The sequence below is a fragment of the Arvicanthis niloticus genome, chromosome 30 (genome assembly GCF_011762505.2).
Source record: "Arvicanthis niloticus isolate mArvNil1 chromosome 30, mArvNil1.pat.X, whole genome shotgun sequence".
Classification (NCBI taxonomy): domain Eukaryota; kingdom Metazoa; phylum Chordata; class Mammalia; order Rodentia; family Muridae; genus Arvicanthis; species Arvicanthis niloticus.
Genome location: NC_133438.1, coordinates 5,949,416 through 5,956,151, shown reverse-complemented (window position 1 = coordinate 5,956,151; position 6,736 = coordinate 5,949,416). Strand labels below are relative to the sequence as shown.

Genomic DNA, 6,736 nt, shown 5'->3' with positions numbered 1-6,736 from the left:
CCCCTGAATTCCCCAGTTATTTTACACAATATGAACAATATAATTACCATTGTAAAAAAATTTATAACAAGAATAGACTGATTTCTCAGATTTGCATATCAGAGTCAACTGTACATTTTCACAGAATTGTCTTTGCATGAAGCCCAAAGGGAACAGCATAAAAATGGATGTTTCTGTAGCCCCTTTACTTTTTGCTGATCAACTGTTTGTTTAAAAAAGTAGCTGCAGGTTTGTTACCTAAGTTCTGAGTCAGAAGAGTCAAAGGTGCCATGAATTCACCTGTAAACATCTTTATGCCTGAACATCAGGCAATTCTGGAGGAAGTGGAGTCTTAGAGTACTTGCTCTCAAAAGTGCTGCTTGAAGGTCTTGGGGTCTGGTATTTGTGTCCTACAGGCTGTGCAGATATATATTAAGGCAACTTTGGCAGCAGCCTTTTTGATTATGTCCTTGTTTCTTCTTTTGTCCGGCTTGCTTTTGGGCATTTTTCTGTTGAGACTGAATCTTTTGCTGTTCACGATCCATATCCAGGCAGGGCGATCTGCTGTTTGAGAGACTGCACAGTGCTCGAACTGCTGGGCAGGACAAGCAGGGAAGGAAGGGAGAAGCCCCGCACCACTTGGTGCCTGAGCCACCCACAGAGGAAGGACCTAGCAGAGCTGCACTTCTTTTATATAAAAGTGTTGTAGGTGAGTTGGTGTTCACACCACACCACTGGGGGTACCGTCTGGTTACTGGAGGTGGTCTCTAGGTTTCTTATCCCAACTGGTGGGCTAAGATCATCTGAACTGAGTCCTAGGAGCTTCAATCATCCTCAACTCTGGGACTTCCTAAAGAATCTCACACAGATGTGTATTTCCATTCACTGTCCTGGCCCTTTGTAACTCTCTCCTCTCTCTCCCCATACCTGCCCCTGCCCCCACCCAAGCTTTCCCCTTCCACTCTTCCACCCAGTTCTCTCCCTCCTTCAACCTTCCATGACTATCTTGTTCCTTCTAAGTGGAATTCAAACATCCTCAGTTAGGCCTTCCTTCTTGTTTAACTTCTTTGGGCCTGTGGGTATTTTGTACTTTGGGTATAATATTTACTTATCACTAAGTACATATCCTTTTGGGTCTAGGATATCTCACCCAGGATGATACTTTCTAGTTCTATCCATTTGCCTGCAAAATCATGATGTCCTTGTTTTTAATAGCTAAAGAGTATTCCATTGTTTAAGTGTATCATATTTTTTGTATCCATCCACATGATATCTGCATTGCTCACAGTTTGTGGCTATTATGAATAAAGCCACCATGACCACAGTGGTGTGTGTGATCTTGAGTGGTAGAGCATCTTTGGTACATACTCAGGAGTGAAATAGCTGGGCCTTCAGGTCAAACTATTTCTAATTTCTGCCATGTTGTTTTCCAGAGTGGTTGTACAAGTTTTTAATCCCTTCAGAAAAGGAAGAATGTTTCTCTTTTTCCACATCCTCATCAACATGTGCAGTAACTTGAGTTTTTTATATTAGCCATTCTGATTGGTGTATAGTGGAATCTGAGGGTCCTTTTTTGCATTTTCCTAATGACTAAGGATGTTGAACATTTCTTTCTGTGCTTCTAGGCTATTCAAGATTCCTCTGCTGAAAAATCTCTGTTTAGCTCTATACCCCATTTTTTTCAGCTTCTTTCTATACCCAATTTTTCATTGGTTCTTTTGGTTCTTTGGAGTCTAACTTCTTGAAAAACACACACACACATGTATACATATACATATGCATATACATACATACATACATACTTACATACATACATATGTATATGTATGAGTCCTCTGTGGGATGTTGGGTTAGTGAATTGTCCTGTTTTGTGTAACTGACAGTTTCTTTTGCCTTACATAAACTTTGAAATTTCATGAGGTCTCATTTATTAACTGTTGACATTAGAGCCTGTGCCACTTGTGGTCCCTTGAGGAAAATTGTCTCAACTGATCAAGATTATTTTCTATTTTCTCTTCCATTGGATTCAGTGTATCTGGTTTTATACTGAGGTCCTTAATCCTCTTGGACTTGAACTTTGGGCAGGGTGTAAATATGGATCGATATGCATTCTTCTACACACAGAGAGCCAGGATGGCAAGCACCATTCATATTGAAAAAGATCCCTCCTTTTTAAAATAGTATGGTTTAGGGTTCTTTGGAAAAATCAAATATTCATATGTATGTGGATTTATTTCTAAATATTGGTTCTATTCCATTGATCAACCTGTCTGTTTGTGTACCAATACCATGCAGTTTTTAATCAAGACTGCTCTGTAATACAATTTGAGGCCTGGAATGGTGATGTCCTCAGAAGTTCTTTTATTGTCCAGGATTTTTGGCAATACTGGGGTTTTGCTTTTCCATATGAAGTTGTGAGTTGCTCTTTCAAGATTTTAAAATATTGTGTTGGAATTTTATGGGAATTGCATCTAATCTATATATTTCTTTTGGTAATATGCATATTTTTATTATTTTAACCCTATAGATCCATGAGCATGAGTGACCTTTGCATCATCTGAGGTCTTTTTCGATTTCTTTGTTGAGGAACTTCAAGTTCTTAACATACAGATATTTCACTTGCTTGATTAGAATTACACCAAGACATTTTATAGTATTTTCAGCTATTGTGAAGGATGTTGTTTCCCTAATTTCTTTCTCATTGTGCTTGTCATTTTTTAAAAGAAGGGTACTGATTTCTTTGAGTTAATTTTTTATCCACCCACTTTGCTGAGGTTGTTTATCAGCTGTAGGAGTTCTTTGGTGAAACTTTGAGGGTAGATTATGTATATTGTCATGTTATCTGCAAAAGTGACACCTGACTTCTTCCTTTCCAGTTTGTGTCCTCTTGCTCTTCCTTGTTTGTCTTATTCCCCCAGGTACTTTCATGCACTATATTGAATAGATAATACAGAGTGGCCAGCTTTGTCTTCTTCCTGAATTTACTGGGATTACTACAAGTTTCTCTCCATTTAATTTTATGTTGACTATCAGTCTGTAGTATATTGCTGTTACTATGTTAAAGTATGTGCCTTGATTTCCTGCTCTCTTTAAGACTTTTAACATGAAAGAGTGTTGGATTTTATCAAAGGCTTTTTTCAGCATCTAATGTGATTTTTTCTTTGAATTTGTTTATATAGTACATTACATTGATGATTTTTTTATATAATGAGCCATCCCTGCATCCCTGAGATGAAACCTACTTGATTGTGGTGAATGATGATTTTGAAGTGCTCTTGGATTTGGTTTGCAGGAATTGTTTTAATTTTTCTTTTTATTAATCATTTTATTCACTTATATTTCAAATGATATATGCCTTTTAGGTTTCCCCTCCATGAATGCCTCATCTCATCCTTGCTCCCTCCCATTTACCTCTTTGAAAGTGCTCCTCCTCCTCCTCCTCCTCCCACTCACTCATCCCTGCCTTACCACTATAGCCATCACCCTATGTTGGGGCATCAAGCATCCATAGGACTGAGGGCCTCCCCTCTCAGTGATTCCAGTTGAAGCAATCCTCTGCTACACTGAGTATTTTCCATTAATATTCATAAGTGAAACTGGCCTAAAATCTTGTTCCTTGTTACATCTTTGTGTGGTTTAGGCATAAGAATAGCTGCACCCTCACAGAATCAATTACATAGAGTTCCTTCTGTTTCTATTTTGTAGAATAGTTAGAAGAGTATCAGAATTAGCTCTTCTTTCAAGTTCTGGGAAATTTTTCCATTAAATACATATGACCCAGGTCTTTGTTTTTGTTTTTCATTTTGTTTCATTTTCTTTTGTTTTGTCTTTTGGGGGGGGTTGTTTTAATGAATGCTTCTGCTTCTTAGGGGTTATGACACTTTTTTATTTAGTTTACCTAATCTCGATTTAAGTTTCATAAGTGGTATCTGTCTAGAAAAGTATCCATTTTGTTTAGATTTTCAACTTTTGTTGAGTATAGGCTTTCTATCAAAAATTTTTTAATTAGATATTTTATTTACATTTCAGATGCCATCCCCTTTCCCCATTTCCCCTCCCTAGAAAACCTCTATCCCATGCCCCCTTTTCCTTTTTGCTTTTATACAATTTTTTTTTAAATGTTAACCAATGGCTTTATAAATTTGGTAATGCTCAATATCAATCAGAAGTGTAACCTAATACCCAACCTAGATATATCAACTATCTTTGACTGGTGGAGACAAGTGAACATCTGCCTAAAAATTTAATTAATGTACTACTATAGAAGATGCCCATATACCATCTCCCCACACAAGGCAGAAACACTGAAGTGTATAAACATTAAGAAATGAACGTTCACTCACCCCATTTCAGAATATGTCAGCTAAGGTTTTATAGGAACAAATGAAATACATGTGATAAAAGAAGGACTCAAGTACATCAGTCACATCTGTACAACATAGACACAGGAACTGAAAGAGCTGTACATACTTCCTCATGGTTTACTACACACTACACAGGATGTGTGACCAGCAGTATGTGTGTGTTTTCTGTGCTGCTAATTTCTTTCTTTCTTTCCTTCCTTCCCTCTTTCTTTCTTTCTTTCTTCCTTCCTTCCTTCCTTTTTTCATTCCCTCCTTTCTTTCTCCCTTTATTTCTTTCTTTATTCATTTTACTTACTCACACTACATACTGCTCACTGCTTCCCTCGAGGTCAACCATTCCAAATTTTTCCCCTCCATCCTATATTTTTCACTACTGCCCTGGTTACACAGGTATCTTGTGTGATGTGGACATAAACTAATGTAGTAGCAACGCCTGTCAATTTGAGGTAATGCCCTAAGATGTCCTCAGATAATCAAAGGGATACTTTGCACTGATGCCTTTCTCCTTTAACTATTTTGGAGGGTTAGGCTATGTATTTGTCAGCCTGGATTCACAGACAGGAGACTAACATAACTGCCCTCAGAACGAATCCACCCAGCAGGTAACCAAAACAGATGCACAGACCACAGCAAAACATCAGACAGAGGTTCTTCCCTACCTTCTCTTCTATTAGTTTCAGTGAATCTGGTTTTATGTGAAGGTCTTTTATCCACTAGGACTTGGGTTTGTACAGAAAGATAAGAATGGATTAATTTGCATTATTCTACATGTTGTCCTCCAGTTGAACCAGCACCATCTGTTGAAAATGCTGTTCTTTTTCCACTGGTCAGTTTTAGTTCCTTTGTCAAAGATCAAGTGACCTTAGGTGTGTGGGTTCATTTCTGTCTCTTCAATTCTATTCCATTGATCTTCCTGCCTGTCTCTGTACCAATACCATGCAGTTTTTATCACTATTCCTCTGTAGTACAGCTTGAGATCAAGGATGGTGGTCCCCACAGAAGTTTTTTTTTTTTTTTTTTTTTTTTTTTTTTTTATTGTTGAGAATAGTTTGCACTATCCTGGGTTTTTTGTTGTTGTTATTCCAAATGAATTTGAGAATTTCTTATTCTAACTCTGTGAAGAATTACATTGGGATATTAATGGGGATTGAATTAAATCTGTAGATCGCTTTTGGCAAGATGGCCATTTTTACTAAATTAATCCTGACAATCCAGGAGCATGGGAGATCTTTCCATCTTCTGAGACCGTTTTCTATTTCTTTCCTCAAAGACTTGACGTTCTTATCATACAGATCTTTCATTTGCTTGGTTAGGTTCACACCAAGGTATTTTATATTATTTGTGGCTGTTGTGAAGGGTGCCATTTCCCTAATTTCTTTCTCAGACCATTTATCCTTCGAATAGAGGAAGGCTACTGATTTGTTTGAGTTGATTTTATATCCAGCCACTTTGCTGAAGTTGTTTATCAGGTTTAGGAGTTCTCTGGTGGAAGTTTTAGGGTCACTTAAGTATACTATCATATCATCTGCAAATAGTGAAATGTTGACTTCTTCCTTTCCTATTTGTATCCCTTTGACTTCCTTTTGTTGTCTAATTGCTCTAGCTAGGACTTCCAGTACTATATTGAATAGGTAAGGTGAGAGTGGGCAGCCTTGTCTAGTCCCTGATTTTAGTGGGATTGCTTCAAGTTTCTCTCCATTTAGTTTGATGTTGGCTACTGGTTTGCTGTATATTGCTTTTACTATGTTTAGGTATGTTCCTTGGATTCCTGTTCTTTCCAAGACTTTTATCATGAAGGGATGTTGAATTAAATGCTTTCTCAGCATCTAATGAGATGATCATGTGGTTTTTTTTCTTTTTTTCCTTTTGTTTATATAGTAGATTACATTAATTGATTTCCTAATATTGAATCATCAATGCATTCCTGGGTTACAGCCTACTTGAACATGATGGATGATTATTTTGATTTGTTCTTGGATTCAGTTTGCAAGAATTTTATTGAGTATTTTTGCATTGATATTCATAAAGGAGATTGGTCTAAAGTTTTTTTTCTTTGTTGTGTCTTTGTGAGGTTTAGGTATGAGTGTAGTTTTAGCTTCATAGAACAAATTGGGTAGTGTTCCTTCTGTTTCTATTCTGTGCAATAGTTTGAAGGGAATTGGTATTAGGTCTTCCTTGAAAGTCTGATAGAATTCTGCACTAAAACAATCCAGGCTTTTGTTTGGTGGGGGGACTTTTAACGACTGCTTCTATTTCTTTAAGGGTTATGGGACTGTTTAGATGGTTTATCTGCTCCTGATTTAGTTTTGGTTCCTGATATCTGTCTAGAAAATTGTTCATTTCATCCAGATTTTTCAGTTTTGTTGAGTATAGAATTTTGTAGTAAGATCAGA

General features: G+C 37.1%; 1 pseudogene; it reads right to left on the bottom strand.

The window, feature by feature from the left end:
- Nucleotides 1-291: 291 nt before the first annotated feature.
- On the bottom strand, nucleotides 292-524 carry LOC143440656 (zinc finger protein 706 pseudogene; annotated as a pseudogene).
- Between the last annotated feature and the right edge of the window lie 6,212 nt (nucleotides 525-6,736).